The sequence below is a fragment of the Colobus angolensis genome, unplaced genomic scaffold, assembly GCF_000951035.1.
Source record: "Colobus angolensis palliatus isolate OR3802 unplaced genomic scaffold, Cang.pa_1.0 Scaffold61, whole genome shotgun sequence".
Taxonomy (NCBI): domain Eukaryota; kingdom Metazoa; phylum Chordata; class Mammalia; order Primates; family Cercopithecidae; genus Colobus; species Colobus angolensis.
In genome coordinates, this window is record NW_012119710.1 from 7,291,444 (window position 1) to 7,307,402 (window position 15,959).

General features: G+C 35.2%; 1 protein-coding gene across 1 annotated transcript in view; it reads left to right on the forward strand.

Annotated features, from left to right (window-relative positions):
• Nucleotides 1-6: 6 nt before the first annotated feature.
• ZFP91 (ZFP91 zinc finger protein) overlaps nucleotides 7-15,959 on the forward strand; it is a 41,500-nt gene continuing 25,547 nt past the window's right edge. The window contains exons 1-2 of the mRNA XM_011963477.1: nucleotides 7-104; nucleotides 5,326-5,354. The gene's annotated coding sequence lies outside the window, so the exon portion shown is untranslated. The remainder of the gene's footprint in view (nucleotides 105-5,325; nucleotides 5,355-15,959) is intronic.

Here is a 15,959-nt window from a genome sequence, read left to right on the forward strand (position 1 = left end):
CGGAGGAGCAGCCCCAGCGCCAGGCCTCCCGACGTCCCCGGGCAGCAGCCCCAGACCGCGAAGTCCCCGTCTCCAGTACAGGGCAAGAAGAGTCCGCGACTCCTGTGAGTAACAGTCTTTCAGGCGGTGGGAAAGACCCCCCTCTGTCCGTACGCAACCCTCTCGGCTCCCGTAGCGCCTGCTCCACGTGACATCCTGCTTGCTCTGCCCCCTGCCGGCTCCGCACGCCAGATGTCACACCGTTTCCCCGGGAGCCTCCATGCCTCCTCTCTGCGCCACCCTCCCTTCTCCCTCGTGCCCTCGCCTGTCGGGCCGCTTTCCCACTCCCCGAAATCATCTTTTGACACACCCCTGCACTAGCTAGTGATCCACCTCCTCCCTGCCACCCGCAGGCTCATCCCTCTCTCTGGCATCCGCACCCCCTTTGTCAACCTATCCCTTTCCTTTAGGCGACTCTCCAGTATTACATCACATGCCCTTTAGGGAATCCACAGCCCGATTATAGCCTTCAAAAATGTGTTCGCCCCCCTCTTCGCGTTAGCTCAAGAGCCAGCTGTGCTAGTATGTTTATGTAGCTTTTTTTTTTTTTCACTTTTCTAAATTTTCACACCACTTCTCATTCTTTTGAGAAATCTGCCAGTTACTATGGTCAGGGTAAAAACTCACTGCTACGATTTTTGATATGGAGTCTTTCATATAAAATTACATGAGCATTCTTTAATGTTTGTTTTTTACCAAGTAGCATATGTTTTATCTTTGTGGTTTATATTTTTAAATGTAGGAACTTCATCCTTAAAATTAGAATCATCTGAGAGGAATTCCTTTATTACCTAGAAGTAGTAGAGGAAACATGAACAGGTGGTCAGGAGCATTGTTTTAAATTGTTCGTCAAAATACTCATGTGTTAAGAACACTGAAGCACATAAGTTTGTAAATTCTAGAAATTAATCACATTAGTCAATTCATGACTGAAAACATCGTTAGTGACCTTTGACTTTTGAATGAAAACAAATTAGTAAAAACAGAGAAAACTGAAGTGAGGGGGGGTCAGTTTTAAGTGTTCCTTTTCCTCCAGTAGAGATAGTGGCAAGGTTTGACTTACAGCAGACCTAATAGATTTAAAACTTGAAACAGACTTTGTCCAAAATTAAGTTTAGCCTGTGTCTTGGCATGCTTGCCTTAGAAGCCTCTCAGAGGAATAAAATACAGAGATAATCATATTGTGGTAGTAGATATGCTTTCAAATTTTTGAATGTCAGCTAAGTTAACATAATTTAGAGTATTGTAAGAACTGCAGTTCTGTCGACAGCAAAAATCTGTACTTACAGATTCAGCTGCAATTAGAATTCTAATTGCTGTAGATGCATTTCATATAAAAATTTTATAGTTCTATATTGTTTAATCTCATACATTTGAGAAGATACATGTATATCATTGACATCATTTGGATCTGAATTCCTTGAGCAAATTCCTTAACCTACCCATGCGTTCGTTTCCTTGTCTGTAGACGGTAATCTCTACCACCTGAGTTTGTGAGAATTAAATACAGCATGTGAAGCGCTAGACAGAATGCCTGTTATATAATAAATACTAAGTGCAAGTTGCCGTTTTCAGTAATGGTGGGATGGTAGAGCCATGAGTGGTCTGTAGTGATGTTTTTCATGTAAATTATGCAAAATATGATTTTTTTCACTTTTTAATACGTAGGGAAGGTAATACTTAAAATATTTTTAAAATTTCCTTTTATTCTCACCTACCACTTGAAAGTTAAAGTTAAATATACCTCTATCTCTTAAGATAACTATGTCTAAAATGGTACCTGCTGTTTGATTTTTTTTTTTTTTTTGAGACGGAGTTTTTGCTCTGTTGTCCAGGGTGGAGCGGTGGCACGATGATCTCTGCTCACTGCAACCTCTGCCTCCAGGCTTCAAGCGATTCTTCTGCCTCAGCATCCCGAGTAGCTGGCATTACAGGCTCCTGCCACCAATCCCGGCTAATTTTTGTAATTTTAGTAGAGACAAGGTTTCACCATGTTGGCCAGGTTGGTCTCCAACTCTTGACCTCAGGTGATCCACCCGCCTCAGCCTCCCAAAGTGCTAGGATTATAGGCCTGAGCCACTGCGCCCAGCCTGCTGTTTAATTTTTGAAGGAAAATAAATAATTTTTATCTAAAATAGTAATTTTACCTGCTGTTATGATTTATTTTTGCCCTAACTCTTGGCAACAAAGTACTAGTGGTGCTTTAATTCCATATAAATGTTACTGTTGTATATGGATGAAGATGACTTAATTAAATTCCTTCCTTTTTTCTGCACAATGTTCCTTGTGGGGAAGAAGAAATAAGTCTGAATTCTTAGCGCCACCCTCCCACCCCCGGCCATCCAATATCATAAAAGATAGTGGTGACAATGGTATTCTTCTTTCAGCCCCCAAATTATCTTTTGACTGTGTTTTTGATCAGGTTAAACAAATTTTCATCACAATAGAGTTTTTGTTACACATTTTTACCTTATTCCATAATCTGGAAATCAAAGGAATGCTAAAGCATTTTAGCTTGGCAAACTTGTTTAATCAGTGACTGGGCCTGGTACTATGCTGAACTAGGTGGTAGAAAGAAAAATGAGACATGGCCCTCATCTTCAAGGACCTTGGGGTGTAAGGGAAAGATGCGTTGATTAGTGGAGATATGTCAAATGTGTGTATGGTATATAGATTTTCAGTCATAAAATACATTTTAAGACTTAGTTTTTTCTACATAATTTAATCCTTTAAGATATTTCAAGAGGTTTTGAGTTCAAACCCTGGTCTGGTATCTTTTGACTTTGAATCATTTCTATTTTCCAAATGACTTTTTGACGATTTTAAAAAGAAAGGTTTATTCTGTATTACTTGTTTGCTCTAGTCCTTTTTCCATATCCCAGCATTTCCCTCTATACAATCTTAGTAATCAGCTGTTGAACCTAATTCGATTCTCTTAATTAAAGTGATAGTAAAGTATACCATAGTTTAAAAGGTCAAGAAATAGATTTGGATTAGTTGAAACCTCTGTTCCCATTGGAAGACAAAATAATAGAGTGGATAAAGCATTGGACTTTAGTCAGAAAGTTTTATGTTCCAGCTTTGTATTATGCAGTAAGTGGCCTTGAGCAAGTCACTTAACCTCTTTAGATCTGCTTCATTTATAATTGATATTTTATAGATTTGTGAGATGAGCTTTATAGTTCCATATTTAGCTTACAGTTTTTATAATCTGATGTTTTTAACAACTTCTTTTCACAATGAAATATTTACGAGTTATTGGGAAGAGGAAATATTTGTGGATGAAGGGGAAATAAAAATTTTTCATTGTATGTGCTCGAGAGAAAGGCACAGAGTTAAATGCTAGAATCATGATAAATTGAAGCATAGAAAGCTAGTAGGAAAAATAAACCAAATTTGAAGAAACTTTATGTATCCATACTAAGAGTAAGACTGATCATTTGCTGTATGTTAGCCAGTAAATTACAATTATTTCAAGTGCACGTTTGTATACTCTCTTTAATTTTTGAAATAAATACACAAGAAATCTAGTAGCATTAGTATAGTAGTTTTTGCCCATGATTTTTTTCTGATTCATCCATACTTTCTGCTAATAGGGAATGAAATTGTCAAATTGAGACTAGGTTAAAATGTATAAGGCTTCTTTTCATTCTTACATATAGTAGCCCTTTGTTTATACTGTACATTTCAGAACTCAAAACTTTAGGGACAAATACTTTTTAAAAATTCTAACTTCACTGTGGAGTAACCATATTAGTTAATACTGAGTATTTTTAGATATCTTCCTTCAGATTCCGATTAAGGAAAGTGTTTTCTGGTATATGAAATTCCATTTTTGGTGTATTTTCTTGGTAAAATTAAAATAGTAATAAGCCTTTAGGTGACCTCTCTTGCTGTTTCCCTTTTAAAGGTCATGGATAGTGAGGATGAAGAGGTGGTAATATTCTGAAGTGAAAAAACTTGCAGTTCTTTGGAGAAGCCTTCAGTTGTACAAGACTGAAATCTTGAGTGATGAGGATCTTAATCAATATGATGATAGAAACATTGAACCAACTTTAAAGGTTTTTGGGGAAATTTGTTATGTAATTTCGCAAAAATTTAGCAATTATTTTTACAGTTTTTATTTAAAGATAGGATGATTAGCAGTTATGGTGTGTTAATTGGGACATTAGTAATGTGATTTAAAATAAAATTATGGTACCAGTCTTTTTAAAAAAGTATGGAATAAACAATGATAACTATTTCTAAGTAGAATAGATTTTTGTATTATTATTTATTTATAATGTTGTAACATAATAGAGTTTTTACTATATATATATAGGGAGTCTTCACTATATTTTGGGAGGAGCAACAACAAAAAAACTTTGTACTGTTCAGAGATACTCTGTGATATCTATATGATAAACGTTCAGGGCCTGTTGACTTTTGAATTTTAGTAGTAACCATAGGAAGTTCATTATACTGTCCTCACCAGTTATGTATGAGAGAAATTTTTCTGAATTAAAAACCTGGGGATATATCTGATTTTTGTTGTTTTTTGGGGTTTTTAAAAAGTCTTCAGGCTATAACAATTTTTAAGTTCTTTACTGCTGCTTTTTAATTTGTAAAGAGCAAGTTACATTTACTTGTGAGGTCCATCTGTTACTGCCTTTTTACAAGTACATTTTGATTTGGTTTTAACAAACAATTTTGGGTCTTTTTCACAGTTAAGTTTTTATTATGAAAATTATTAAATATACACAAAATAGGGAAAATAGTATAATGAAACCGCAGTATTGATCACCTCGCTGAGATTTTGCTCTACTTGCTATGTCTGTCCTCCCTGTTTTGGCAGAAGTACTTTAGAACGCATCCAAAACATTGTCATTTCATCTCTAGTTAGTACATTTATATAAAATGAGAACATTTTCTTATATAATCACAATATAACAAAATTAGTAATATTTTCTTTGTATCAATATCTTAGTTAAAAATAGCTGTTCTGAATGATATTCTAGCTCTGTGCTGTCAGTTATGGTAGCCACATGTGGCTATTTAAATTTACATTAATCAAAATTAAAAATTCAGTTTCACAATTACTGAATGTTTCAAGTGCTCAGTAGCCACATGCTACTGCCATATTGGACAGTGCATATATGTTTCCATCACTGCTGAAAATTCTGTTGGGTAACACTGGTCTAGATGCTTTCTTTATCGCTCTGCAGATGAACCTGAAAGAGATAAATATTTATATTTTCAGAAAATGCGCTAGATTGTTCATTAATGTTTGATTCTTATTTCTTTCAGATGCGTAGAAAAAGTAACAACTGATAAAGGTAAGACTTGGTCATCCTTACCTCTAGTGTACATTACATTGATTATCTTATAATCTGTTAGAAAGCCTCATTCAAATTGGTTCCCATTTAAAAGTAATTTTTATTTGGTAAAAGATTACTGGAGTTGTTAGAATAGAATCTATTTAGATGACAGCAGGTTTGGATAATAGAGTATATCAGCATTATTTAGAAACGTAATAATGGCAAATCAAATTGTTTGATGGTAATTTATAGTAATTTTTTAAAGCCTTTTATTTTTAAATGAAGTAACAGACTGGAATGATACACAGTATACAGAATGAAGTGAAGGCAAAAATCTTTAATGCTAGTGGAGATACAGATTAAAGGGTGAAGAATGCTGAGTGTTACAAGAATTCAGCCTGGTGAATAATTAAATTAGGTCAATATTAGGTCATTTTCCTTTAAATTTAAGTGTTCGCACACCAGATGTATGTATTAAATACAGTTTTCTGTTTCCTGGATTATGACAGGAAGCTAATGTTCACTTTTTCAGTACCTTTTAAAATACTTTATTCTGGCTTTACAGATTAGGTTATTAAAATTGCCCTAACATGTTGGACCAGTTGCTTATTCGTTTCATTTTTTTTTTTCTAGTTTTTGGCTGTGTTCCTTGATGTTAAATTCAAACACACAGCATCCTCCTTAAAACTGGAACAAATATACTTTTAGGCACATTTAATTTATTGTGTGTGACCTTGACCCAGTCTTGACACAGCGATTTTCCAAACTCCTGGAATCCACCTAGTATGTGAGAGTCAATTCGTTTTTAAGGTCTACTTATAGCCTGCTTCTATTTCTATAAAAGAATATATGCATTTTATATATCAGTGTATGTATTACATGTACATGAGAATCTTAAGGTTTTTCTGTTCTTGATAAAGAATTCTTCGAGAACAGACAAAGCAAGTTTAAAGCCTGGATTTTATGCCATATGGAAGAATGACAGTGTAATTAAGAACCAATAACTTGAGTTGGTGATGGCTGCTTTGTAAATAATTAGGTTTCAATGCTGAGGTTTCTTGTTTCTCTGAATTTTGGAATCTGAGGCTAATATTTCATAGTATACCAGGCAGAAGTTTTTCATAGCTGGCATTGTTATTTTTTTTAACGTGGAAACCTTTGCATGATTATTTTGTCTAACAAGTTTTTTGTTCCTGTTGTTGTTACTTAGAAAATAAGTTATGTCTGCCAAAAATGGAAGGTCTCACATTTCTTATTCAGACATCAATTTGGAGATTTTATGATGTGGAGAAAATGTAGACAGGTAACAAGTCTAGAGCATTCTGATTAAAACAAAAAGCAACCTGCTTTTTGTTTTAATCAAAAACAAAAAAACAAATTTTCAGAGCTGAAATTACCTTACATGTCCAAAGAAATCACTATGGGTTGCCTTGAGGCGAACTTGAAGAAAGGTGGAAATTTGGAGCCCCTTTTGGAGAGCAAAGTAGATGACCTTTGGGTAGATGTTTTTTTTGTTTGTTTGTTAAGTAGCGACAGGGTTTAGCTAGGCTGGTTTCGAACTCCTGGCCTCAAGTGATCCACCTGCCTCGTGTGTAGATGTCTTAAACTAGAAGTTGACGTATTGGCATGTTTTGTGGTTGTGCAGCTGTGGAGAGATTAAAACTACATTCTGGATAATTTGATCCAAAGATCAATCCCACTTTAATCTACTGTTTAAAGGCCCTGGATCTAGATATTCTCAAATGTCAATCTTCAGGTCTATTAGTTTACCTATTAAGGTAGCTGTTCAACTGTATGAACAGTAGATAGGTATATAAGAACTATAACATTCATACAAGATGAATGAATAAAGAAATGGAGGCTCGGGTAGTCACTTTTTCCTGTTGTGTTTCATGTTTAGAATTCACCTTAATTACTTTTCTTCTGGTCATTTAACTTCTCAGTTATTCTGTTACTCTGGAATAGTCTTCATGTTCAGTCTGCTAAATTTTAACTGAAATAACTCATGTTGATTTCAGAAGTTAAAGGTTTTTCAAAACTTTAAACAGGTTTTACTTTTTAGAGGTAAGACTGGTCCTCTGTTGTATTAATGCTGAAAAGATGTCTTCAAGATTGTTTTTACTTTTGTTTACTCAAACCATCTAGAAACTGTATGCCTTCCTTGAGTTGAAGAGAAGAACCTTTGACATACACATAAAGAATATTGCACACACAGAATAGGCAACTTTCCATGTTTTTAAAATTAAGTTGCAAAGTGTTACTTTCATTTTTTTCCGAACTGAAATAATAAACCTGTTTTTGCTACCCTTTTTTAACTGTGATTGGTATATAAAACAAATGGAAAGCTACTATGCTAAAATAGTGTTAATTCATTCAACAAGTAATTGTTGAGCATCCACTATGTGTCTGACACTAGTCTAGGCACTGGATTGTATTGGTAATCAAATAAATCAAGAAGTCAAAACAGTGTAATAATGTTTGATGAAGTTGGAGTTGGGAAAGCTGAGTTTAGATGAAATGATAAGGGAAGACCTTTTGGTGGAGGTGACATTTGAGATTACACCTGAATTTATGCAGGTAGTTAATTTGGACAAGGAACATTCCATACAGAAGTTAAAAAGGATAAAATGCTTCAAACTTGAAAGCTTAGTTTACTGCTGGCAGAGGATTATCTTCATCATTGTGGAGTTTCCAAGAGTGTTAGAAATCTTAAGGGATGGAGACCTAGTTCCTTTTTAACTTGGCTTTATGTTTTCATAGTTTCTCTGTTTTGAACCAGTGTTGTAGTTATGATTATAAAGTAAAAGAATGGTCTACCTACATGTAATTTTTAGTTATCCCGGTGTGCATTTTAATTTATTTCACTTTCTAACCTCTGACTAGATATGTTATGAAGGCTAATTGTTTTTTCTCCTATCTGTTAGGTCCTTAGTGATAAATAATAGTTAAAACCACCTATCAAGATAAAATATAAAAATGAAGACCAGAATACCTTAATGTTTATTAAAGTATGTTTTAAGTGTTTAATGGAATGATAATAAATCTGTAGAATCAAGTAGATGTGGGCAGTGCTTGAGTTATTAATGATAGGTTATTTATTGCAGCACTTTTCAGAAACTTTGGTTTTTTAGTAATGTGCAGTGTAAATGCCAAAATTTTGCAGCGATTACCTAACCTATTTGACTTATAAGACCCCCTTTTTAAACAACATTTTGTAAAACTGGAGTTTACAGAAAACATACTTGAAAATACTGCATGCTTGAAAATTTGATTATGTAAAACTCTGGATCTCAACCTTTTATTCAAAAGCATTTTACTCTCTTCAGTGCTGTTATGAAATAGTGATGTTCGACAGTGATTACTGTGTGTCTCTGACTTGTGTAGTCAGGAAAAAAAAAGTCAGTCATCAAATTCATAACAGATTTCAGCATTTACTTAGATCATTTGGAGCTTAACTGTTAAGTATTTACATTATCTAGTTTATCATAATCAGCATACTATCTGTAATTATTACTAAAGTATTAGTTTATTTTCATTATTTTTCTCCTGTCTGGATGACATCCTCAGCTTTTTTCTTATGTTGATACAATCTAATTTATAGCTGCATTTTGTTAAATTAGAATTAATTTGTTATTAACAGTTTTCATAGATTTCAACAGCGTTTTATTTTTCCTGTATTGAAATATCTTTGATTATCTTATCCTCTCAAATCAGTCTCTTGTATCCCATTCATCTTGGCCTCTTGTCAACTTGCAACCTCAACGTAACATTGACTGTTTCTACTTCCTTTACAGATACATCTCTTTTATAGTATACTTTTTTGTTGGTTTTTCTTCCTTTCTAGTATAAAGAGTATTTTTATTATTTCTAAAAATGCAGAAGACACATTTTCATGCTTTTTTTCCCATTCCAGTGAGAAAATCTAACTTTTGTAATTCTTACTGTTTGAGTTTGTATACAAAAGGAAGAATCGAGAAGATACTGAGAACATTGTTTTCACAATTCTTTCTTGAAAGATTTTTAATCTCCTTGCTAATGACCTAGTTTTCCTAGTCAAAATAAAATCTTACAGGTTTTGAATAGAAAAGAGTTCTGAAAGGAAAATCTGTAGGTGAGAAAGGGCATGTATAAGCCCAGTCTTAACACTCAGATAGGCTTTTAAGGTTTTTTTTTGTTTGTTTTTGAGACAGGGTCTCACTTTATTGCACAGGCTGGAGTGCAATGGTGTGATCATGGTTCACTGCAGTGTTAATCTCCTGGGCTCAAGCCATCCTCCTGCCTCAGCCTCCCAAGTAGCTGGGACCACAGAAGTGTGCCGCCATTTCCAGCTAATTGCTGTTGATTTTTTTGTAGAGACAGGGTCTCACTGTGTTGCCTAGGCTGGTCTGGAACTCCTGGGCTCAAGCAGTCCTCTTGCCTTGGCCTCCCAAAGTGCTGGAATTTATAGGCATGAGCCACTACACCCAGCCTGTTAGTTTTAACTGAAATATTCTTCTTTACTAATTAAATGATACTGTTCTAAATTTAAATGTAAGTTAAAAACAGCAACAATAACAACAAAAGCCTCTTTCCCTGGCTTCTCTTAATACTACTGAGATTGGCTAATATTTCAAAGCAAACTTTAATTGTTTGTGGAAAACAAAGTGCACCTAATGATAAAAATACAAAGAGTATTTCAGTTAGGTTTCAGAAACTCAAGTTTCTTACAGTATTATAATGTTGAAGCCTCAAAGGCTAAATACATTAAATAGGCATTTTTGTTTGTCCTTCCTTCCTAATCTTTTATCTTAAGGTAGCAGTAACTGTATTATTTTTCTTAGTATGAGAATAATTTACTCAGACATCTTGTTCCATGTTGGGTATGGCCCAGATCCTTTAATCCGTATTTCCAGTTCAGACATCCAGACTTCCTTTGGTTCTTCTTTTCTATTATTAATTTCCTACAAATAAAGATATATGTCACTTACCGTATATGTGAATTGTGATGTAGGCTGAAAAAGCCTTGGTCATCAGCTTATTTCCATTACAGGATTACCTATCAGGTAAATGAGACTTAACTTTATAATAATTTGCCTATTACAGTTCAATTTATTGCCATCTTCGACACAGTTATAAGTTTATTCTGTTATATATATTATTTTACATTGAGATCCCTTTTCCTGCCAAGACCACTTGAGAGTTAAAGCAGAATGCCCTGATAGGAGAAAATTGAAGCAGAGGAAACTTAAAATCCTTAGTGGGGAAACCCATATTCAGCCTGTACAAATCCAAAACCTTTAAGAGAGACTCGTCTGTACATGAGGGCATAACTTATCCTCATTTTGAGTTGAGCCTTAGTGGATAATAATCTCTGACAAAAAGGAATTGCCCCCTGACTCTTAAGTTCAGGAAGGAAGAAGCTCCTCTGAATTAAAACCAGCCAGAATAACCTAATGCTATCTGAGCAAAGACTTCTTTAGCTTCATAACAAAACCATCTAAAAATTGAGTGGCTTAAAACACAGCAATTTATTACTTACTGGTTGGACCATTCCCCCCGTCATTGGTCATTCAGTTCAGACTTGTTTTATATTATGGTGGTTGCTGCGCAGTATTCCAAAATCCTGAAGACAGTAACTGCAAGGTGTCTTGAAACCACCCCCACAGTATAATCAATCAATTGTATTTCTGTATATTAGCAACAAAAAATAGAAAATTGAAGTCATAAAATCAAAAAATAAAATTTATATTAGTATTTACAACTCTATAAACAAGATGTACTGCTCCATTTACTTAGGTCTTTAATTTGACTCAGCAATGTTTTGCGCTTTTCAGTGTATAGGTCTTTCACATTTTTTACCCCATTTATCCCCCAGTATTTCACATTTTTTTATGCTGTTAGCTTAATCGGAATTCTCACTGTGTTTTAAGAGTGGGATTGATTCTTTAAGAAAGAAGAGGTGCCTAGATGGTTTGTGGATATCCAGCCATGGCTACTATACATTTATATTCTATTATTTAACCATTACCTAACTGAAGGGCATTTGATATTTCTGAGTTTTTTTTCCCTGAGATTACAGGTGATTTTTAGAGAAATTCTATTAAAATGTACCGTACGTATATAGAAATGCACATATTTTAAGACACATACATGTACTCTTGTTTCTCCTCCCCCTTCTTCGTTTTATATTATATTATTTTATAAGTGGGCAGACTTTTGAATATTCCCAGGGTGAGCCCAATCATGTAACCATTACACAACTGAATAAAACATAATCGGTGTTTTGGAAACTCCTTTATGCTCCTTCAAGTCAACCGTCCCCAAGTGTAACTACCATTTTGACTTTAAATAGCAGAAATTGGTCTTGCCAATTTTTGAATTTTACATAAGTGGAATAATACAGTAGGCACTGTATTTGTATCTGACTTATTTTGCTCTTCATTTGTGACAAGTGCTGTGTTTGTCATAGATGGTTTATTTTAGTTGCTGTATAGTGTCCCATTGTGGGAATATAACCACAGTTTAACTCTTTTACTGTTGATGGATGTTTGGGCAGTTTTCTAGTTTTTATGACTAGTACTATGATGTGTATTTGTGAAATACAGTGTTATTGGGATTATAATTTACATATCATAAAATTCACCCATTTCAAATGTACAATTTAGGGATCTTGGTACATTTTGTGAATTGCACACCTATCATCACAATACAGTTTTAGAACTTTTTCTTCACCCTAATAATATCCTTCATGCCTGTTTATAGTTAATCCATTTTCTCACCCCCAACCCTAGGCAACCATTAATCTACTTTCTGTCTGTATAGATTTTTTTTTTTTTTTTTTGGACATTTTGTGTAAATGGACTCAGACATACAATTTGTGTTTGTATATAGGAAGCATTGCATGCAGGCAAGACAAATTTGTATCTAGAGTCTATTCCAGTAAGAACAAAGTGCTGCCACTTCCATGATGGAAGTGGTCCAGTGTAGCGAACCTTGCACCAGGTGAGCTGGCTGATCACCCCATTGATCCCATATCAGGGATTCGGTATTGGTCTCCGCTGCTGGTATATTAGGCAATTAGCAGTGGCTATAGTCAGGTCAGCCTTGGTACAACTCACTCTGGGTTTGGTTTTCAGCAATCTCAGTTTTGCAGCTGTAGTAGGTAAGTATTGTTTTCAGGAAAGACACAGAAACTTTGAGGTCATTTTTGTGGTGCTTGAGCTGGGAATTTGAACCCCTGAGCACAGCTTTTCTTTTTTCTTTTTTTTTGAGACGGAATTTCACTCTTGCCCAGGCTGGAGTGCAGTGATGTGATCTCAGCTCACTGCAGCCTCCACCTCCTGAGTTCAAGTGATTCTCCTGCCTCAGCCTCCTGATTAGCTGGGATTACAGGTGTATGCCACCACCACACCTGCCTAATTTTTTGTATTTTTTAAGTAGAGACGGAGTTTCGCCATGTTGTGTCCAGTCTGCACATCCTTTTCTTTATCCACTTTGTGTTTTCTAATTAGGAGCAACCAGCTAATTTCATTATATCATTACTTTGACCAGAATGTTCTAAGGTATCAAACACATGATCTTTAAAAAGAAGGAACTTCTGTCATTCGTGACAACATGGGTGGAACCAGAGGACATTATGCTAAGTAAAATGAGCCAAGCACAGAAAGGTAACACTGTATGATCTCGCTTACCTGTGTCATCTAAATAAGTATATCATAGAAACGTAGTTACTGGAGGCTAGGGGGTTAGGAGGTGGAATGAGAAAAGGGGAGATGGAGATGAAAAGGTACATACAGACGTTCAGTTAAATTGGGAGAGTAGGTTTTAATGATCTATTGCATTGTGTATTAGTCCCTTTTGAGTTGCTGGAAAGGAGTATGTGAGACCGAATGATTTGTAAAGAAAAGAGTTTTATCTGACTCATGGTTCTGCAGGCTGTCCAGGCATTGTTCCAGCATCAGCTAGACTTCTGGTGAGGCCTCTGGAAGCTTTCGTTCGTGGTGGAAGGTGGAGGTGGGGCAGGTGTGTCACAGAGCCAGAGCGAGAGAGAGGGGAGGAAGGGCTAGGCTCTTTTAAACAACCAGGTCTCACATGAAGCTGTAGAGAACTCACCTATTACCGCAGGGATGGCACCAAGCCATTCGTGAGGGATCCACCCCCATTACACAAACACCTCCCACATCCAATATTGGGCATCACATTTCAACATGAGATTTGGAGAGGACAAACATCCAAACTATATCACACTGCATGGTGACCACAGTTAATAATGTATTACATATTTCACAGTTGCTAAGTTGGTAAGTTGATACGTTCTATTGTTTTGAATGAAACTCTTACTAAGTTTTTCCATCTGTCCCCAGCAGCCACCAGATGCCCAGACAGAGCACCAGCAGGCGATGCAACTGCATGGGTCCCTTTATCAACACTGTATACTTAGGCTACAATAAATTTATACACATATATTTTTCTCTGCTCTTCCCTTTTCTTAAACATGTCCGCAACCTTAATGCTACATTTGTATATGTCTTTCATATCCCACAAAAAGCAATATGAACAGAACAGGGTTGTACTGTGGTTGTTTTTAATATATGCAGAACTGCTGCTGGAAGAGAGAAATCAATGAATAAGCCAGATGTTGGGGATAGCCAAAAACAACACATTTCATGAATATTGAAAATGATCCATTTTATATGAACCAAGCTAAATCTAGATGATAATAGTTTGTTTTTATGTGCTGACAATTCCCAGTTTTATGTTTGTAGCCCAGTCTGTCCTTTGAACTTAAGGCCTGTTGATGTTTTACTCAGCAATAATCTAAGACTTGGTCAAAGCAGAACATATATTCTCTCTAGTGTCTCTTCAAGAAACAAAAAACCCTGATTTTTTTCTTTGTTTTCATCATCAGTCCAGTTGTTCAAGTCAGAAATCTAGAATCCCAAATCCTTGGCATCTCCCTCTATCCCTGTTAAGTCATTCTCTAGTCCTATCTCGTCTGTTTCCTAAGTATTTCTTATATCTCTAATTCTTTCCATATTCAATGGTATTACCCTCTTTAAAGCCATAATTATCTGTTGCCTGGCCTATTGCAGTAGGTTTTTAGCTGGTCACCTAGCATCTACTCTTGCCCCTACCTAGGTCATTGTCTAATATGCAACCAACATGAACATTAAAAATGAAAATCTGATCATGTCACCTTTCTGTTTAAACTGTCTGTGGCTATTAGGATAAGATCCAAATTCCTGGAAGGCCCTTGTTAAACTTTTTCATGCCTCCTCAGCATGATAAATGATGGGTTTTGTTATGTTTTCTCTGCTCCAGTCATATTTATCTTTTTTTCAGTTCTCAAGACATATACATGTACTCCTGTTTCTCCTCCCCCTTGTTTATCAGCTAGGTACCACTTACTTAGTCTTCAGAGTTCACTGTATTTATTTAAACTTAAATATTGAGCTAATTCTTAGCTATAGAGATCATTAAGTTAATGAGCACTAGTTTTAAGAGCTGTGCTTTCAGAGAAACCATCCTTTCACCTTCTCAAACTTACGTCTGAGCAAAGTCTTAATGATTTTAGGAAGAACTAACTCACCTAATGTCTATACTTTGAACGTTGATGACATTACTTTGTGATTCTATTTTTTTTTTTTTTTCTGCTCCAAACTTAATATCTGCAGAAATTCTGTGAAAGCCTAATATTTTTTATCCTTTCTATCAGTGCACCAGTGACTGATGTCTGGCTTTGAAATCGGTAAGCCAGGAAAAATTATATGTAGATGGAGTAAACAGAGATAACTAGAATAAGAAAGAAAAATCTAGGTATTAATACACAGTGTTGATTTAAAAATGAGTAAACCGTTTTGGAATGTAAACATTCTTAATTTCTTAAATACAATTTTAAAATCTCATTTGTTTTCTGGTTTTTAATCACAATAAAATTTCTCTAGTTCTGTTTTGAAACATAAGGAAATACAGCATGTGGCTTTAGGTTAAAAATTCACTCATGGAATAATTCTTATAGGTGTTTCAGGTTAGTATATTATGTAAATGGGGCCCTCTTTTGGCACTTGAATCCAAGGCTGGGTGGAAATGAGCCAAATCTGGATTGAGCCCTTGCACTGGCGCTTTCCTTTTTCTTGTTTATGTGGTTAGGTGTGGTATAGTAGAAAGAATATAGACTTTGGACTTAGATATACCTGTGTTCAGTTCCCTCCACAACTTTTAATATGTGGGAAAGTCAGTTACTTGGTTTCTTCATCTGTGAAGATAAGGATAATAAATACTTGACAGGATTATAACTGATTTTTGAGAAATGAAAAAATAAATATATTACCTGGCAGTTAATACTTAAGATTTGTTAGTTGCCCAGAAGAAATTTAAATACTTAGAGATTTGAAGACCTTTACGTTTAGTATCTTCCCAGCTTATCAACTAACCACACCCTGTTTCACCCTACAATAAAATAATAGCATTGATTACGTTAGAATGGCCCTTCTAACTTAAAGTATTCTATCATGACAAAGTGGCTCTCATCTTTTGGAATTTAATGGTTTTACTTGTTATATTAGTTATCTCTGGCTGTAAGAGGGAGATAAATCATATTTCATTGTTTGCTATCTAGAAGAATTAGAAGAAAACATTCCTGCC